The sequence below is a fragment of the Pteronotus mesoamericanus genome, unplaced genomic scaffold (assembly GCF_021234165.1).
Source record: "Pteronotus mesoamericanus isolate MK-2021 breed Mesoamerican mustached bat unplaced genomic scaffold, CSHL_Meso_final contig_130, whole genome shotgun sequence".
Classification (NCBI taxonomy): Eukaryota; Metazoa; Chordata; class Mammalia; order Chiroptera; family Mormoopidae; genus Pteronotus; species Pteronotus mesoamericanus.
In genome coordinates this window covers 15,382,484-15,403,064 of record NW_026555060.1, presented here as the reverse complement: position 1 = coordinate 15,403,064, position 20,581 = coordinate 15,382,484, and the positions used below count along the sequence as shown (strand labels likewise).

Here is a 20,581-nt window from a genome sequence, read left to right as displayed (position 1 = left end):
TATCTGCACCTTTTCACTTGTGATCTTTATTTTTCTACTGGTTTAACCATTATGTCAATGTGGATGATTCCTGAAACTGTATCCCTAATTCTGCCATTTCTTAAGAGTTCAAGATCCAAATGTTCAACTTCCAACTGGTTGTCTCTACATGAATAGTCTTCTGATGTTTCCAGCGTATCCTATGGAAGAAAAAAATCCTTTTTTTCTGCCAAGCCATTTTCCTTCTGTTTCTCTATCTTCATGAGTGATGGCATGTGTGTGCGCACACATGTGTGTGTTGAGCGGTGGGGAAAAGAGATTTAAAAGGTTGAGTTATCAATGAGTCTTCGGTTGCCTCTCTCCTGTTTCTCAACACCTCCCCCCCATCCCCGGAGCCACTCTTCTGTGTGCGGCCTCGTCCATTGACCCTTCTGCCAGTGCCTGCGCTGCTCCCTTACAATAGTTGACTTTTCGAACATTTACTAATCACTTTTCTGGTTAATTTTATTTAAGCTTCAAGACAACATTTTGAGGCAAGTATTGGTATGAGCCCTGATATTTATCTCAGGAAACAGTTGCTTAGGTATGTTAAGAAATTTGCCCAAGACCACAGCTAGAGTATGGCAGGGCTGAGATTTGAACCTGGGCAGCTGGGCTCCAGATTCCACACTGTTAGTTAGCAGCACTGCTGTACTGCTGTGCTTAACAGTGTTAGTTCTTTTCCTACTCTGTTATGCAACAGCCTTTAACCAGTCTCCTCAACTCTTCATACTCCAGTCTAACAACTGCTTCTCAAGCCATCTCCCTAAGCCCAGCTTCACATTGTGCAGAGAATAGCCCAGGCCAACAGTCAATACCATCTCTACCCACAACACCCAGAATAGCTGCCCCACAGTTCTTACTCCAAGTATATAATATACTCCCCTACCTCAAACAGCTGCCTTTTAAAATCCCACCCATCTAACGTACTACAGCACAATTGCCCAATTCCATCAACAAATTGCTGCTTCAAAAAGAGTAGGAAAGGACACTATTATGTTTCTTGGTCTCTTCTGTATTTTAACAGCTATATTCCATGTGAATACCAGGTTTGAATCCTGATTGAAACAGATCAAGTGTAAAAGACATGTTTGAAAGTACTTGGGAAATTTGAACATGTGTTGGGTATCAGATGATATTAAGGGTTCACTGTTAATTTTGTTGAGCATAAGGATGGCTTGGTGGCTGTGTTTTTAAAAATGAGGCATACTAAAGTATTTACAGGTCAAAGAGCACAATTAATGAGATTTGCCTTAAAATACTCCAGCAAGCAAATCAAAAAAGTAAAAATATATAGAACAAAATAGGTAAAATGTCAAAGCTAGATCATGGTAGTCTGTTATGTTATTTTCTCTACTGTTTTATGGTTGAAAATTTCCATAATCAAGTGTAAAAAAAGTAAACACATGCTTTTAGAGGCCAAATCAAAGACTGCCCATTCCATGCAGTTTCCCTAATGCTCTGTCAGAAATAATCTTTCTTTTTGGGGAGCACTTTGCACATTCTCTTGGTGTTATAATCATTTGAATGCACATTCACCTCACCTCTGAGACTATAAGTTCTCCAAAGGCACAAACATTCTCATGCTCATCTTTGTAACCCTCTGAAATCCAGTGGCAGTGTCTTACACATGGTGACTGTAAACACTTGTTAAACACAATGCGTTGAGTACTGTAATGATAGCACTACAAATGCTGTATTATTCATTTTCTGTCATTAATGAGAACCCACTGTAAAAATATCTCCCTGTTCTCATCACCAGAAATAGTTGTGCTTCTCCTGGTTTATTTTTGTCATATGGACACTCTGAATCTTGTAAGTGATCATTTTCCCTCTTTGTATTGCTACTCCAAAGCTTAGAATTAAATTTGGGGCCCACCCACAGCAAGCGCACAGGCATTTTGCAGTGTGTATTTTGTGTGTTGGCTTTGTTCCTGGCTTCTCTTTTTAATTTTCCTTCTCTCATGTTCTTTTTGTCATATGTTCCACTTGGATTTTTTTTTGCAAAATTGTAACAATTTGTATGAACTCTATTAAATTTTTGTGGAATCAGTCGAGATATAAGTAATATTCTATACCACTGTGTTTCTGGATTTAAGATAACAGACTGTTTTATGTCTATATGGTAGGCAATGTGCTAAATACATTACATATTATTTAAACTGATCAACAATCCTGCAAGTGGGTATTCTGACTCCATTTTACAGATGATACAACTGAGGCAATAATGTCTCAACCAGGCCCCCACAACTGGTAAGTGTCAGACGTCAGATTAGAACCTAGTTCTTTCTGACTCCTTGGATCCAGTCCACAGTCTTTTTTTCTTGATATTTCCATATAAGTTTTGCAAGTTTTGAAATAATGCTCCTAATAAGATTTTAAAACACATAAAATATCCTTTTAAAATATTTGTTTCACTTCTTAATTCATCATGGCTTCTTTTTATATTTGACTTTGTTTCATTCTGTTCTCTTCTGACAAGGTTAAAAAGATATCCCACAAAAATAGGAGGGGTGAAGAAAATTAAAGAAAAAGAAAGGGAACCTGTGCTCCTTTTGCAACATAATATAGCTCTTTTTTCATCCATAGGGCAGTGTTCTGGTTGAGAAGGGTTTGGGACACGGGGAGGGCAGGGGTGAATGAAATAACCCTGAGGAACAGAAAAGAAGAGAATGCCATAGAAATGGAAGTTTCAGAAAACACCCATTCATTCAAGGTCTTCCTTGACCCAACCACAACAGTACTGCCTTCATCACATAATGGCAGTGATATTAACAGCTTACATTTGTGATATACTTACTCTGGACCAGGTACCATGCCAAGCATTTTGAAAACTGAGCATTTTGTTCATTTGATTTTTAAAACAATCCCCATATGAGAGGAACTCTTATTATCCCTGTTTCAAATGTAGAAGTTGAGGACCAGGAGGTTAGGGAACTTGCCTGAAGTCCCGCAGCTTGTCAGAGTGGAGCTGGATTCAGAGCCAAGCAGGTCAGCTCCAGAACTGGCCTTCTTGATCATGCCCGTGGTCACCACTGTCCTTCTCCACACTACTGTCTTCGTCATCATCAGTGTCTATGAGCCACTCATTTTTGAGGACCTAACTCAAAAGCCACTGTCATCATCTAGCCTCCTCTCACTCTACTCTTCTCCAAGCCTCAGTCACCAGTTTCTTCTCTGACTCCCGCAGAACTTCAAGTGTCTACGCCCTCTCATAGCACGCTCACCTCTACCTGCCTGCCTTGTAGTTATTGACGTACACATCTTAAGTTCTTTTCTAAGCACTAAGCTTCTCAGGGGAAAGTCCCTGTGTTTCCCTTGGACCATGTCCTGTCTTCAGAAAATTCTCACTAAATGTCTGGATGAAAACAGGGCTCACTTCAGCACTTTTCCTATCACAAATTTCCAGTTAATGCCTCCTCTACCAAGATCAGTACAATAATTTATAAATGGAAATGTCTAAGGTTTACAACATATTCTCTTGTTTATCCCAGAAGCAGTTCCTGACCAAAATAAGAAATAAGAATGCCTGTCTAGCCTAACAAAATTTCCTATCAATATAATTTTATAGCAGTGAATAGCCCTAAAATTCAAGATGAGAATAACAGATTTGTCAGATTAGATTAAGTGATTGTCAGAAGTGCACACATATCTGCATTTTATTTCTAGGAGTTAAGTTCCCCTGTAGTAGAAAGGAAATAAATCTCCAGATAGCAAATTAAAGAGGACAGATCTTGTTTCACTGTATTTATAACTCAGTAGGACAAATCTTGCTTCTAGATTGAATTGACAGTCAGTATTTTAAATACCTCGAAACTTACAAAGTATAGGAGTGATTATTTTAGAACAGTTAATCTGACTCCTTCATTGTAAGGTTTCACTGATTCACTTACCCAATCACTATGCATTGAACCACTTCACTGGTTCAGGCTTTTGTGAAAGATTCTGAAGATAGTTAACCCTTGAACAATATGGTTCTGAACTGTGTGGGTCCACTTATATGCAGAATTTTTTCATTTATAGCGCAGTAGTATAAATGTATTTTCTCCTTTTGTTGACTTTAAAACTTTTAATTAAATTTATTGGGGTGACATTGGTTAATAAAATTATATAAGTTTCAAGTGTACAATTATATAACACATCGTCTATATATTGCAGGTATGTTTACCACCCAAGGTCAAATCTCTTTCGATTGCCATATATTTGACCCCCTTTACCTTTTGCTACCTCCCCCACACCCTCCTTTCCCTTGGTTTGTATCTCTTGTTTGTTCATTTGTTCGTTTCAGTTTTATGTCCCACATACAGGTGAAATCATAAGGTTCTTGACATTTTCGATCTGACCTATTTCACTTAGCTGGATATTCTCAAGATCCTTTCATGTCACAAAGGGCAGTATTTCACATTTTCTTATGGCTGAGTAGTATTCCATTGTACAAAGAAGCCAAAAACATTCAATGGGGAAATGAAAGCCTCTTCAATAAGTGGTGCTGGGAAAATTGGAAAGCTACAGGCAAAGGAACTAAACTAGACGGGTATTTGTCACGATATAAAAAAATTAACTGAAAGTGGATCAAAGACCTAAATATACGATTTGAAACAATAAACTACATAGAAGAAAACATGGGTACTAAACTTTGTAGACCTTGGTCTCAGAGAGGATTTTTTGAATTTGACTTCAAAGGCAAGGCTGGCAAAAACAAAAATAAATGAATGAGACTATAGCAAACATATCTTTCTTAATAACATTTTTTTCTCTAACTTAATTGTAAGAATATAGTATATGATCCCTATAACATACATAATATGTGTAAGTTGACTATGTTATCAATAAGGCTTCCAATCAACAGTAGGCTATTAGTAGTTAAGTTTTGGGGGATTCAGAAGTTAAACACATATTTTTGACTGTGCAGAGGCAGAGCCCTTAACTCCCACTTTGTTCAGGAGTCAACTATAATAGTGACCAAGTATGGTAACTGGCCTCACAAATCTTACAGTCTAATAGAAGATCAGAAAGTCAATAATCAGTAATGATACAGACATCTATAATATTCACATCCATCCCAGGCTATGTGAAATTCTTGCTTTCATTCTGTTGCATGCTTGACATAACATTGTGGAACTCACTAATGCATGATGAGTATGATTATGTCCCTTTTATGCTGTGTCTTTCTGACAGGCAAAAAGATGTTTCTATTAGAATGCAAAGGAACTACTCTTATTGAGATGACTACCTAGGCAAGCACATTATGATGCAGTGGTGATCCAGGACATGGTAGATATTCCTCCCTTGCTGCTTCCAGTTATACTTGATTTTTAAGAAGCAAAAAAGGGTAATATATGCACATCTGATATGCAGCTTCCAAGTGATACAAATCTCATCTTTCCTGCTGTGTGGCTGCTTGCTTTTCCTTGCACTTATTTTTCCTTTTTGTCATTGAGAGGTTATGACAACATGAGCCATATTGTATTTATAAACATCACGTGTTTCCTTGATATGGCTTGCAGTTTCTGCCAGACGGAACACATGGAAGAAACATTTCTCGTTAGCTCAGCATTGGTTTTAGTTATGCCGATTTCCGGGACAGGAAAAATGCCTTCCTACTCAGATTTAACTTTCATAGAGTAGGAACAAAACCTCTGAACGTCCGTGAAATAGTTTTAACAAGGGTGGATACTGCTCCTTTAAACCACATATTTTGACTAAAAGCTTCCTTCTGAAAAAAAAAAAAAAACCTCAAGCCTTGTATTCAGTCACCATAAAGACAAACAGAGCTGGAAGCATTTGAGAGATGGGTGGTTTCAAGGTCTCTGAAAGTCTAGGAAGTTTCTTCTAGAAGAGAAATGTTCATGGAAGATGCAAGGTAAGAACTGTGGCTTTATAACAAAATAGAATTTTTCAGGGGTTTTTTTTGTTTTTTGTTTTTGTCATGCTGTGGCACATTTACTTGAATTCAGTCAGGTCTTCAGCATTCAAGTTGATTCAATGAGAAATTAAAATTTTAGGCTTTAATTTTAACTGCTTAGAAGCATACTTCTTTATTATTGACATTAGTCTTTTTTAAAAACCCATTTAAATTTCATTGGGCTGTCTTCAGTCTATAAATCTTATGATCTATTTTCTTTTAACCTTATAGTTTAGAAAAGGATTTAAATTGTCAACACTATTTGTTAGTACAGATCTCATTGATTTATGTGTTTTGTGACAATTTTCAATGTCTTCATGAAGATGTTCACTTGCACTTAGTTTCTGAGGCAAATGTAGAAAATTTGAAGGTGTGGCACAAATGGGGCGCAGGGACTGGGATGTCTCCTTTAACATTCTGGGAAAATTTCTTGCTCTTTTCTTGTAAAAAAACACTTTAAATTTTAAAATAAAAATAGCTCTTTTATCTTGACTTTGACATTTTAAAAGAAATATCAATTTAAGCTTTAAGATAACATTTAAAAACTTCTACAATTTTACATAACAGATATATTTCTTTTCTATCAGGTTTAATGATTGCCTAAAAGAAAGTCTTTGGCAGAAATTACATTTACTTGAGAATAACTATTCTGTCTTACTCTTATACTAGCTCAGTCACAATATTTTGCATTTATTTCTTTTAAAAGAGTTTAATAAGAACAATGTTCTAGTAAATCAGTCTGTTTCCTTTTAAAGGTACATGTGTGCATAGATCTGCTTATCCATAACTGTGGATTTCTTTATCCCAATTTATAGATGAGTTAATATGCATGATAAGTTGTTTCCCAATGTGGTGTAAATAATGTGTATTCTTTCATTTATCCATCATAATAAGCCTGTGGCATAGGTACTGTCATACTCATCTTAAGTAAGATTCAGAAACCAAGGCTGAGAGAAATTAATTAGAAGATCATACACTAGTAAGTAGCAAAGTTGTGATTCAATCTCAGGCTGGCTGTCTCTACAATTATTGTTTTAAGATCCTACAATATACAACCTTACCAGGAGCTAAGAGCTCCAAGTCTGGAGTCAGATGCAGATAAATAACCTTGAAAGTAATAATTATCAATAAATTAGTAATGCTTATTTGTCTTCAAGATAAATTATTTTGTACAACTTTGGATTTTTTGGACCTGTAGCATCTAAAACCTAGTATCAGACTGGTTATTCAAGGGATCTGATTACACCTTACTCAGAGTGGGGATAGCAAAATCCCTGTGGATAAAGGACTGTTTCTTCCTTAACACCTTCTTTGCTTCATGTGCTATAACACTTGTAAAATCTTGTCGTGGGACAGGGCAGGGAGCTTTTTTGTGAGCTTGATTTGGAAGTAAGAAAGTGCCTTTGAATGGAGACTGCCTGCATGTGCCTGCCTGCTGTCCTTTTAGGCTTGTGAAAGGAGGCAGACAGGAAGAGTGTTAAAGAACATGGAAGGTGGAGGGTTCTGGAGTCAGGACAGCTAGCTGAGCCATCGCAGAAGCAGGGGCTGTTGCTTTCCTCACCCCCTCCTGAAGACTGAGACATTCACTTAGCTGCAAAAACCTCCTGGTGACTTGTGATGGAAAGTAATGACTGCCAACAGCATCCACAGGGGTTGCTGCTGCTCATCACAGCACTGCGTTTAAGCTTCAGCATCAAAGCAACTTGCTCCCAACCCTGTTTCTACATAAGATCTGGAGCTGGTTAAACAACCAACACAATTGAAAGTTGACTGGAACAGGACCTTCCTCCTCCTTCAACAGCTACAGGGGTGAGCTCCTGAGAGCTCTGTGCCTTGCTAGAAAGTTCAGGAAAGGTTTATGCCACACCCTTAGCTTTTTGATATTCAAGCCACATCCCTTTTCTTGGCTCTCACAAATATAAATGTCAGCAGAAATTGCCTTTGACCGGGATCATGTGTCCTGGTATTTTCAGGTTGTACCCCTTGCCACCTACCTGCTGTTTTCTTCCTGGGGCTTCATTTTAGTCCACCTGCTTGGTCCCCATCAGGGCAGCTTAGACTGTAGGAGTTTGTCTCCTATGATGTCAGCACAGGCTCCCGCAGGTCCCAGATGACCATTCTTTTCCTCATGCTCCTCCTAAAATTCCCCAGGTGAGCATGTACCACTTTTATGTACATTTGGGTGAAAACACCCATTCATTTCTTGAAGAGAAAGACGATATTTTGAGATACATGTTGCCTTGCGGTAAGCCTCGCTCTTTCCCTTGGGGTTGGCAATCCCTCTGCCTGCGCATCAGTTGCAGGAGTGACTCCACCTGCTCCTGACAACCCGGAGCTGGCTACTGTAGACTTGTGACTAGGAAATATACCTGGCCTGTGTCGTTGATGTTCCCTCAAGAAACAGACCTGGCTGATTTGGAATCAGGATTTTAGACGTGGAAAGGTCTTATGCATTCTCTCTTCTAACCGTTTCACTTGTCGGTTGCGACTTAAGAGGCCTGGCATGGTTGGTGTGACTTAGTGAAGACCACAGTATAAGCAAGTCACAAAAATAGGGCTGGAGCCCAGGCCCACTGGTCCTTCACAGCAGCCTTTTGTCCATTTCCAGGGTTCCTCTCTTTTTCTTCTGACCCTCTCGAGGTTTGTTTTCTTGATTGATTTAAGCAAACATTGTACATTTGACTTCTCAGCCATCCATTGTTGTAATTGAGTGTAGTAAGGTTTCACTTACCATCAAATAGCAGCACAACAGTGTTGTGTGGCCAGAGTTCATGAATTAGAAGTGCATGGATCTGGACCAAAAATAAATGGATTGGGTTTGGGGGGGTGGTTTTAGATTTTATTTTTTAGTTTTATTTTTTTTTAATTTTTTATTGTTGACACTATTACAGGTGTCCCACATTTGAACTAACCGGATTTATATTATCCAATATTTTATTAAAGGAAAATAAGCCATCAAGTCAACTGAAAAACAGCAGCTGCTTCAAATTACAAGATACTTTGAGTAAAACAATATTGGCTTAAAAAGGTTATATAGTGTTATAGTATTATTTTTCAAAAGTAAGCCTCTTTGCTAAGGCATGTGCCTCCTACAATAACTCTATTTGAAACTTTAATGTTTTACTATTAAAAGTACATTCAAAACTGTTTTTCACTTGCAGCCAATGATTTTAATTGGCACATAGAGAAACAGGCTTTTAAATTTTTAATAATTAGATCATGTTTTAATGAGTATTGGAAAGATAAGTAGTGCCAAGAACTTGAAAGTTAATGAATATTATTGCTTTATCACAACTAAATAAAAAAGTCAATTTAAAATTAAAGAAAAGCATGATAGTACATTTAGTATGGCAGAAATAGTGACAATACCTTGTTACTGAGTGAAGTGTAGACACCAAGACTTTATGACAAAGCCCCAAGTTGGTTATTCATCGAGGGGACAGAGTAAAATATCATTTAAGGTCATGTAGTTGAAAAAATGAACCATTTAGATGGCAGCATCTAATCAAATTCGTGTTTAAGAGTTCTCAAGACCCTTGGCACCTTGTTATTTGGCCCAAAAGAAGAGCTGTTCACTCAGTCATTTTTTGTGCAGATCTATTTATTAAAGGCCTCTCCTGATAAAAAGTGTGAATACCTGGTGTGTCATTTAAGCTGGGGACCCTTCTTATTGTTCAGGAAGCACTAAACACTCCATATTTCTGAAATACAGAAACTATGCCTCACTTGGGTGATTGACACAAGTACTTGATTTCTTTCTTTTCTTCTTTTCATGTGAAATCAAAGGTCATGTCTTCCCTTGTTCTGATTTAACTCTCTGAACTTAACCCTTTTCATTTGCCATTGACATAGTAGGAAGAGCTGCCAAAGGAAAACCCAGACAACAATAAGAAATCATAAGAATGTCAATGATAAAGTGACTTGGATATAGCAGGGACCTGATCTACAGGGCTTAAACTCCAGTGTATGTTTTTTTCTGAAACACACCTTAAAGGGTGAGATGTCCTAGTCAGGCTCCGAGAGCTTCATCTAAGATGAGTGTCTAGTGCCATTTTTTTTTTCTTTTTGCTAACTTCCAAGGAGGAAGTCAACTGCATAGAATATTCTGTAGGTAGTTGACCTATTATCAAAGGGACTGAGGGAACATTGTAGATGCATATTCACAAAGTAGATGCCATTTTTCCTTGCTTTAAAATCAAATCTAAATATATATTTCCTAGCAGCTGTGTCACTGCAAAACAAAACAAAGCAAAACAAATCTGCTCCACTGCAGTGCAAATTACTCACTAGATGTCTCCAGGGTTCAGATCTTAATGCTTCAGAAACTTGCTGCAGATTTTACTGTATATATTTAGACCAAGGAGCCTATTAGCTTGCGATCTGGAAGAACCTCTGCATTCTCATGAAAATGAGAAACGTGCCACTCTTGGCAACCTAAGGCTGTAATTATGTTAATCTGACCATTTTAAGACTGAAATATGTTGTTTTAAAATGTGTCTGTATTTTTATTATTTTAACAATGATCTGAGAAAAATTAGTGAAATGCTAATAAGCTTCTATTCAGTATTGCTTTGTGACTATGGCGTAACAATGAGTCAGATGTGGTACTTTGATATTTTTAATTTTGACAGAAAATTTTGATCTACAGAATTATACTCATAAAAACTACCAAAACATTTTTATATTTTAAAGTATATACAGTGAATAAATGTGCAAGGCCATGTTGGCATATATGTTCAATAACAGAACATTTCTACATTTCCATTAAATCGCTATACTTTACTACACACCCACACTGCAAAAAAAGACAAAAATTTTTAGCAATATCACAGATAAATGTTTTTCTATCAAAAACTAAAGCACATAGATAAATATTTCTAATACAACTACAGGACAGGGCCAGAATGGTCAATATAGTTGTAATTCTGAGAGCTTTCGAAAACTTGTGCTTAGCTAATTGACTTGACTTCTTCTCACAAACCAAAACTCTTTAATAGTTTTTAATTTTTTAATTTTTTTTTCCTCGCCTGAGGATGTGATTATTGATACTAGAAAGAAAGGGAGGGAGAGAGAGAGAAAGAGAGAGAACCTACAGCCTTTTGACATGTGAGACACTCAACCAAGTGAGTCTCCTGGCCAGGGCCAATCAAAACTTTGATTTGTCCACAAGTAAGTGACGACACAGACTCTCTTTTCATTCCAAAAGAGTGGTCTTCCTGGGTGATAAAATGGGAAGGGAAGGAAATGTGGATAATTGCTCATCTCATAATTTTTAAAAATAATTGGTCTTTGAATATACTTGTCATACCAGTATAAAGCAGATGGGAAGTCTTTTATCTAACCTTATCTAGGTTCACTATTGTCAGTTCGTTTGGGAATGAGAATGAGTAAAAGCACCTTCCTGAATGCGAGCCCATGACATATAATTGGACTTTTCTCTTAAGGATGAATGCTTTGGAATATAATACAGCACCATGTTCTTACATGGGTTATATTCAGAATCTCCATTCTTTCACGAGCTCTTATATCTCAAAAAGAGAATGTGTCATTCTCTTCATCCTCCTGTGAATATAATATTAAAGTGAATATTGTCCGTTCTCTTTGTTTTGCTCTCACAATTCGTTGAGTGAGCCCATGAATGTTTGTTGGTGATTTTAATTAAAACACATATTGATCACAATTTTCTGCTTACAAAGTCATATAAGAATAATCGAGCTTATGTGATGTCCACAGCACCAGGAGGGTAAGTACAGAAGGTACCCCTGAACCAACTTAGCACCTGAACCAGAGCCTCAGAAAAGTTCAGTGTCAGGACCATGAAATTAAAAGTTCATGGCCAGGAGACTGCAGCCACAAGGTCCTTGGCGGTAGAACCCAAACCTTTTCGTTCATGATCTGGCACTCATCCCACCACACCCTACGACTCCTTCCTTAGGCATCAGGGTGGGGAGGCATACTGAGGGAAGAGGATGATTCAACCCTTTATAAAAATTGGAAACTAATTTATAGACTTCAGTACGTTGAAGGAGAACTTGAAAGCTACGGGTCATTGGCATCAAGCCATTGTCTCCCTGCCTTAATTTTAAGAAACTCCCTTTGTCTCTTTATTCACCCCATACCTCCCTGTCCCCTCTAGGAGAAATTTTACCCCAATATTGCTTGTCAAAGAAGGGGAGAAAATTAAAAGAAAGGATAATATGAAGAAGAAAAAAGATTGGAGGTTGGGTTAGGCAGTGGGGGGAGATGAGCTGCTCCGGAGTCATCCTGGAGCTTGTTTCTCTTTGCAGTGAGTTGAAAGCTGTTGCTGCTGATCATGAACTTTCAAAGGTGCTTCCCAGATTCCAAAGCATTTTCTTCACATGCGTCACCTCCTATGTGGCAACGGATTCTTTCTGTCAGGGGCAATGTTTAAGGGGAGCAACTAGTCCATGTCTGCCCCTGTGCATTTTGTCAAATGGAGTGTGACTTCTTTACATGAAGTCACTGGACCAGTAGTGATCTTGTTTTTTCTCATGAGTGCCACCATTTCAGGAATGCTCACAGGCTTGGAAGTTTGTCATTAGAACACAGGGAAGCAGATCTTGTCTCTGAGGAGAAGGCTCCTGGCAGTATTGGAAGCTGTGGGGAAACAGCAACTGGCTGAGGGACACACACAGCATGGGAAGGCAGGGCTGGTGAAAAGCTTGCCAGCCAGGCCTCAGGGTATGCATGACTCCCATACTGGCTGTTTTTGAGGCTGTTATTTATCCAAATAAGGAGAAGCAGTGGTTTTGCTGACCAGCTCAGATTTCTGAGCTGAGGCTTGTCCACTGGCTGGCTGGCTGGCTGGCTGGCTGGCTGGCTGGCTGACTGACTTGATATTTGAACTGATAACACAAAGGTATTTCTTTGAAATGGAGCATTCTTGTGGGGCTTATGGGTAGATTGGAAGGCAGTTTCTCCCAAATCTGTAGATAACAGTAATATGGTCTGCTCTACTTCCCTTGTACCCTTTGCAGCATTCAATATGGATGACTCTGTTCAGATATTTCTGGACCAGATTTTAGACAGAAATAATGTTGGTCTTAGTGATTCCTCAACTGTTACCCTCCTTTGAAGAGTGTTCAAGGAAGTTCAGCCCTCTGTACTGACTTCTTAACATTAGAGTGCAAGATTGTCCTGGCCTTTTATAGATCCCTACCCTGTCCCTTGACTTTGGGTAAGACATTTGAAGTCTTTGGGCCCCAGTTTCTTCGTTTGTAAAATGGGGATTACAACATTTACCTGGTGGGGATGAGCTGGGAATTAAATGAGGGAATCCTGGAAAGCATTTGGTAAACAGGAAGTATCCAGAAATATGAGTTTCCTTTCCCTCTTTCCATCTTCTCCTAACAGGTTTAGTTGCAAATATTTACAGATAAAGAAATTCTAGGTAATTATGATTCCCATCCAAAGTTTAATAAGGTCAGCTTTCTAAAATAGAATTTAACCAAGCCCACAGTTGAATGGAGGTTTCTATGTGAACTTCCCCCTTCCCTCTAGCTCCTAGAGAAGTGGTTCTCAAAGTGTGGTCCCTGGACCATTAGTCCAGTACCACCTGGAGACTTATATAGAAATACAGATTCCTGGGCCCCACCCAAACCTGCTTAATCAGACACTAGAAGTGGAGCCCATTACTCTGCATTTTAGCACCCCTCCAGGTGATCCTGCTGTGTGCTCAAGTTGGAGAACCACTGCCCTAGAGTAGCTTACTGATTGGGTCAGAGGTCAACCCATTGCCCCAGGATGCTTGGCACTTCCCCACCTCTTGTCTCTGAACATGCCTTACTTCCTGCTTTGAATGCCTAAGAGAGGAAACTCTCACCTACTGAAATTATCCTCATTATTTATGGACTCACTTAAATCTCACCTCTTTATAAAAGTGTTCCTTAACTATCCTGCCCAGAAGAATATTACTCTGCTATAGATTCCAAGAGTGTTTGTCTATTGCACTCATTTGATAATTCTTGCTTCATCTTATTTTGAATATTCATGTATATGCCTCATTTTTTTCTACTAGAATATAAGTTTGTCAAAGGTAGGAATTATGTCTTATGGGCCCTTTTCTTGTCATCAGCCTTAACTCTGGGGTTTGCATATATAGTGGCTACTCTATAAATATTTTGTGAACTCACAGAATGTTATAGTTGGAATGGGCCTTAGAGACAGTCTAGGTCAGGCTTCTTGTTCATAGTTAAAAACCTGATGTTAACACCTGGACCAGAGTGCAGGTTCCATAATTCCCTCTTTAGTGTTTGTCCCACTCCTTGATGCTGCATTGACTGTGAGCAGACATCCTGAGCAGGGGGTCTCTAGAGCCATTCGTCTGACCCAGAGGAGCAGGTACTCTTATGCTCTCTGCCATGGACTCCAACAAAACTCAAGGAAAACAAATGGATTTTCAAAGGTATATTCATTTATTTATAAACATGGAACCCTTTAAATTCTTTTATAACTAATGAGAACTGGGGAAGTTCATGATCCTGTATAATATAAAACAAATGACATCTCTTCCCAGTCTTAACACAACTCTTCCCAGTTCACTAATTCAATATACCTGGGATGCTCATGGAACTCCTTTTGGCTTCAAAAGGTTCTGTGAGGAGGAAAGTAAGTGGCTCTTCTGAACCCAGGAAGAGTTGGCACAAGGACTGTTTTGATCTGAATTTCCATCATTGTTTTTTTATGTTTATTTTGAAGGAAAATGGAACTGGGTGGATTTGTTGAATTATTGTCCTTCACTGATATCCTCTGGGGCTCTTCCCTCACACAACCCTTCCTTTTCTTGACACATTGGCTAATATTGTTCAGCCAAGGATCAAAATAATGGCACAACTGAAAAACCTTTCATCAGAAGCCATCCATAAAATTCTGTTTAAAATGGGTTTTGCTGACAGAGCTCACAGTGTGTTGTGTGTTTGTTCTATTACTTGGTAATGGAACCAGCACACATCCTACTCCAATTGATATAAAAATAGAGCAGAATGCAAGCAATGGGGCGCTTGCAGTAGAAGGGCCACTGTTTTAACCAAGGTCCACTGAGTTGTTTTTTGAAAGGCTCTGAGGAGAGAAGGAGGAGATGTGCAGGGGAGACAGGGAGCTAACCTGAAAGGGTTAAACCTACTGAGGACACTTGGTGTTAAGAAGCTGAGGCTGCTTAAAGCATGAGAAAGGGTTTGATCAGAGGAACCAAAGGAAGTCTTGAGATCTGAATGGCTACATTGTGAGAGGACAGTGACAGGTCACGAGTAAAGGATCATTTGTTTTCCAGCTTAGCATCTACCATTCATCATTGTTCACCATCATAATTGGCAACAGTCTCTGAAAAATGTTTTTTAAAGGTGCAGCTGTAGTTCATAAAGTTCTATATAGATTATCATCAATTTATTAAGTTCAGAGCTGTTGAAGATATGTTATCACCAAACTAATATATATTTTTAATTCTTACATTGTGGTGATTGTCCTAAAGCTAAATAATGTTGTATCAACTTTTTTATTTTTATTTTTAATTATATTTTATTCTTGATGCTTTTGTAGTTCACCTAATTTTTCCCCCTTTGCCCCTCTCTACCCAGCCCTCCCCCGCTCTCTCAGGCAATCCCCACACTGTTGTCCATGTCCATGGGTCCTGCATATATGTTCTTTGTCTACCTTGTTCCCAATGTTGTACTTTACATCCCTATGACTATTTTGTAACTACCAATTTGTACTTCTTAATCCCTTCACCTTTTTTGCCCATTCCCCTGAACCTACTTCCATCTGGCAACCCTCAAAACATTCTCTGTATCTATGATTCTGTTTCTGTTCTGTTTTTGTTTATTTAGTTTTTTAGGTTCAGTTGTTGATAGATATGCATTTATTGCCATTTTATTGTTCATATTTTTTATCTTCTTCTTAAATAAGTCCCTTTAACATTTCATGTAATAGTGGTTTGGTAAGATGAAGTCTAGCTTTTTCTTGTCTGGGAAGCTCTTTATCCTTGAATTCTCAATGATAGCTTTGCTGGGTAGAGTAATCTTGGTTGTAGGCCCTTGCTTTTCATTACTTTGAATATCTTTTGCCAGTCCCTTCTAGCCTGCAAAGTTTCTTTTGAGAAATCAGCTGACAGTCTTATGGGGACTCCCTTGTAAATAACTAACTGCTTTTCTCTTGCTGCTTTAAGATTCTCTCTTTGTCTTTAAACTTTGGCATATTAACTATGATGTGTCTTAGTGTGGGTCTCTTTGCATCCATCTTGTTTGGGACTTTCTGTTTATTTCCTGGACTGTATGTTTATTTCCTTCACCAAGTTAGGGAAGTTTTCTGACATTTTTTCAAATAAGGTTACAATTTCTTGCTGTCTCCTTTTAGCATCCCCATGATGCAAATGTTGGTATGCTTGAAGTTGTCCCAGAGGCTCCTTACCCTATCCTTATTTTTTTGGATTCTTTTTTCTTCTTGCTGTTCCGATTGGGTGTTTTTTGCTTCCTTATATTCCAAATTACTGATTTGATTCCTGGCTCCAATTCTCATTAAGTTCCTTGAGCATCCTTATAACCAGTGTTTTGAACTCTGCATCTAGTAGATTGCTTGTCTCCATTTTGTTTAGTTCTTTTCCTGGGGTTTTGTTCTGTTCTTTCATTTGGGCCATGTTTCTTTGTCTTATCATTTTAGCAGCCTCCCCATGTTTGTGTCTATAGAGCTGCTTCATCTCCCAGGCTTGGTAAAGTGGCCTAATGTAAGAAGTGTCCTGTAGGGTCCAGTGGCACAGCCTTCCCTATTACCCAAGCTGGGTACTCAAGATGCACACACCATGTAGGCTGTGTATACTCTCCCATTGTAGTTGAGCTTTGATTGCTGTTGGCACATCCAAGGTCAGCCACCATCTGTGTTCTGTCCGGGCCCACACAGCATGGACTACAAAGCAATCTGCAGATGGCTGCTGCTTGTGCTGGGCTTGGAAGTGCTCATACAAGGCCAAGCTGTAAACCTAGGCCAGCTGCTGCTAGTGCTGGACCTGAGGCAACTTAGAGAGAGATATCAGGCTCGCTGAAGCCAGATACTGCTTGTTTGAGAGAATTTAAGAAAATCTGAAGCAAGAGCCAAGACAAGCCTTTTGCACGGAAAAGCCACTGGAAACAGCTTGAATGTATCTGAAAGTTAGGTGGGACAGGACCTCAGGGAATCACCAGAGAGTGGGGAACAGTGTGCACCAGGTTGATAGAGTCTAAGATATGGCACCTACCTACTAACTCTGTGGCTCTGGTCAGGGGAGGGCTCAGAAGAGGAACAATGGCCTCTGCTAGCACTTCTGTTTGAGAGAAAGCTGCCCCCCAGCTCTTGCCCAGCTACAGGACAATTCAGTTCCTCCCAGTATGTCCCTTGTGCCTTTCAATCTGCTGCCCCTGTGCTGGAGCTCAGAGGGAGTGAGTCCAAGTAAGTCTGTGTGTGGACTCTTTAAAAGTAACTGCCTGAGACTCGAGCAGTTTCTGTCTTCCATAGCCTCAATCCCCACTGGTTTTTACAGCCAGAAGTTATGGGGACTGATCCTAGCACTGGAAGCCTGGACTGGAGGGGGCCTCAAGTTGGGCTGGGACCCCTCACTCCTGAGTTATCCGTCCTGATTTTTATCCACCACATGTGGGTTTGGGACCTGCCTGTTCCATGTCTCCATCCCTCCTGCCATTCTCAGTGTGTTTTCTTCTTTAATTCTGTAGTTGTAGGACTTCCGTTCAGCTTGATTTCTGACAGTTTTGAACGATGGTTGTTCCATAGTTGTAATTTTGATGTGGTTGTGCAAGGAGGCAAACTGTGTTTACCTACACCATTATCTTGACTGAAAGTTTCAACTTTTTTCGCTTACAACATAATCAACTTCATCACTTTCCCTAATGCCAGGTAAAAATGACATTGGGCACAGTTGCAGAGATGTAATGCCTCTGCAGTGATTCAGCGTCTTTGAGAGGTGTGGTCCCAAGAATGTCACCCTGGGACACCAGCAAGATTGCAGCCCTAATGATAACTAGAGTTAACAGATAAAGCCCAGATATTTTACCCCATAAGTAATTTGGTGTCTGTGACTAATGAAAACATCTATGTGTATATATACATACTTACACATATCACTCTTGATGAAATATTTATACTGTGACAATTACTAATACATAATATGTAAGTATAATATATAAGCATATGTATATAGTTCAATAGAATGTGTAATTAATTATATAACTAATTTTGAGGCAAGAAGATAAAACCTGCTAGTAAGTCAAGAGAGTACCCAGGTAATTAGATCCTAAGCTCACTAATAAGTTCCAGTTATTCTTTCCTTTGCTGTGAAAACCTCAACCTGTGAGTGAAGTGAATGAGGTAATGCTGTTTCTCCCACAGAGTCCACCATGCTGCACACAGAAGGTCAAAACTCAAACAAATAAACCCTCAGTGATCCCGGTGGGGAAGGCCTTGGGGACACGATTCCTCTCAGAGCAGTTCCCAGTGTCCTGGAGGACACGCCATCTTCCATTTAAACACAGAAGGAGCAGTGACACTGTGGCCTGGCTGGAGATGGCGATTCTCACTGCCTCACTCCTTAGTCGTGACAGGATGTTAAGCAAGGTTCTCACCTCCTTACACGTCATTTCCTACCCATTTAGATGGGGGTAGTAAACCTAACCTTTGCATTTCTGAGGCCCATGAAATGAAATCACAGTTGAAAGTGCTGTGCAAGCTGCAAACTGCTGGATATTATTGCGTGTGTGTAGCCAAATAAATCCTTTGTATTGTAGAATAAGACATGTTATAAATAAATAAGTATATTATATATTGCAGAATGTATGTTGACAAGTGAAATAGGAGTTTAAAGAACTGTCATAAAAAAGAAAAATACAGCCTAAGGCACTGAAAGTTATATTTGAGTGAAAAAGTTGAATTACTGCTAGCAACAAATCTAGAACACCAAAAGGGATTCCTGTTTAAAAGAACAGCGTCCATCCGGAAAATGGGTGATGTACAAAGATAGAGATAACTAATAAGAAAGCTATTTGCACCATCTGTTGCAAGGGGTAGAAAGAAGATATCATTTTACAAACTGCAACTATTTTAGGTACAAAGGGAGGTTGTCCTTGGCCTGGAAAATGCAGGAGTATCCCAACAGAAGATTGAATATCAGTGGGAGAGGAACATTTTTCTTTCTCTCTCCTGCAGCTCTACACAGTGACTGGTCGTGGAAGTTAAATGATTTATTTAACATTACTTCTTTATTGTGTTCCAGACTGAAATCTTTAACCACCATTGGGCAAAATACTAAGTCAGTCAGATCTGGAACTGGAAGGCTCAGCAGAATTCCCCATGTCAAAATATTTGTGCAAATAATGATTATCTTAAATATAGCCATAAGCTAACAACTGACTGGACCATCTCTTTCCTGAGAATTTAATAATTTTGGCAACAGTCTGTCTCATGTCTGGGAGACATTCCATTTTTGATCATACAAAATATTAATAGGTTCGCTAAGACCTCACAAATGACCATCTTTCCAATTTTAACAGTTTAAGCAATGTGAACTTGAAAATTTTTTAACATCATGATTGCTTCCGATCACAATAGCGTCTTCATGTTGATAAGCACATAGATTCTCCTTTAGCATATGTAATTTTGTTGAAGCCAATAAAGAAATGAATGAGAAGAGGGAAATAGGAATAAATTTCTCAAGACTCTTAGCTTTACCAGTGTGTAAAAAGTATTTCCTGTTGAGGTAATGCTGACTTTACTGGCATGTCCTTTCTTAATAGTAACTCAAAAGACATACATTGCTTCCACTTTGCTAAAGGGCCACTCAGTGAGTGAAAGGAAGAGGGAGAATGAAGAGCAGGACTGTATACCAGGCTGGGAAGAGCAGGTTCACAGAGGTTGCAGCATCCAAGAATGGCTCTGCTGAGGAGGGTCTGGTGACATCAGGAAGCCAGAGTGTAGGGTGTTAGTGATTGGGCTGTGGTGACCTAGCCTAAAGGACCCCTTCTCTGGAGAGCGCCAGCCACCCAGCTGGGGCCCATGCCGGCATGGTGCCAGGATGGTGTTTAGGAAATCAGCTGGCCCATTCCTTAGGCAGTGCTTAGGATATTGAATGCCTCCTCTTCCTCCTGAGTGAGCTGCATGCTTCTCACTATAGGTCATTGAACTCATCCTGATTCACCACAGAATTGGGCAGGCTTTCAACCTCTGGCAGTGAATTACTGCCCTGGTAAGGACAGAGCCATGTGTACTCTGCAGGTGGTACCCAGGATCCCTTTGAAAGTGAAAGAAAATTGTTCTGAACCTGACCTGAAGGAAGAGATGGGAGAGGTGAACCAGATCTTCTCTCACCTTGCACCCTCCGCTTGCCTGGTAGCAGGGGCAACAGAAGCCTCCTGTCTCTAAAATAGCTGACACGGATGAATGTGTTGAGTGTGGCGAGATTCACTTAGCCAAACAGCAGTGAGCTGAGAGCTTCTGTTTCCCCGGGAAAGGGACATGACCCAGACGCTTCACATTTGTTCCCTCTTATAAGCAGCCCTGTGCAGATAAACAGCAGGTAAATTAGTACAAGAGCCTGATGGTTAGGATGGCTTATGCCAAAAACAGAGTCTCTAGGGATGTGTTAGGGGTGGAATCATGGCTTAATCA

General features: G+C 39.4%; 1 protein-coding gene across 20 annotated transcripts in view; it reads left to right on the top strand.

The window, feature by feature from the left end:
- Positions 1-20,581, top strand: part of KIAA1217 (KIAA1217 ortholog) — a 426,467-nt gene that overhangs the window by 330,340 nt on the left and 75,546 nt on the right. The window contains exon 1 of one of the 20 annotated variants that reach the window (XM_054592691.1): positions 5,458-5,881. The exons of the other annotated variants lie outside the window; for them this stretch is intronic. The gene's annotated coding sequence lies outside the window, so the exon portion shown is untranslated. Of the gene's footprint in view, positions 1-5,457; positions 5,882-20,581 lie in introns of those variants that run through there. 20 annotated transcript variants of the gene reach the window in all.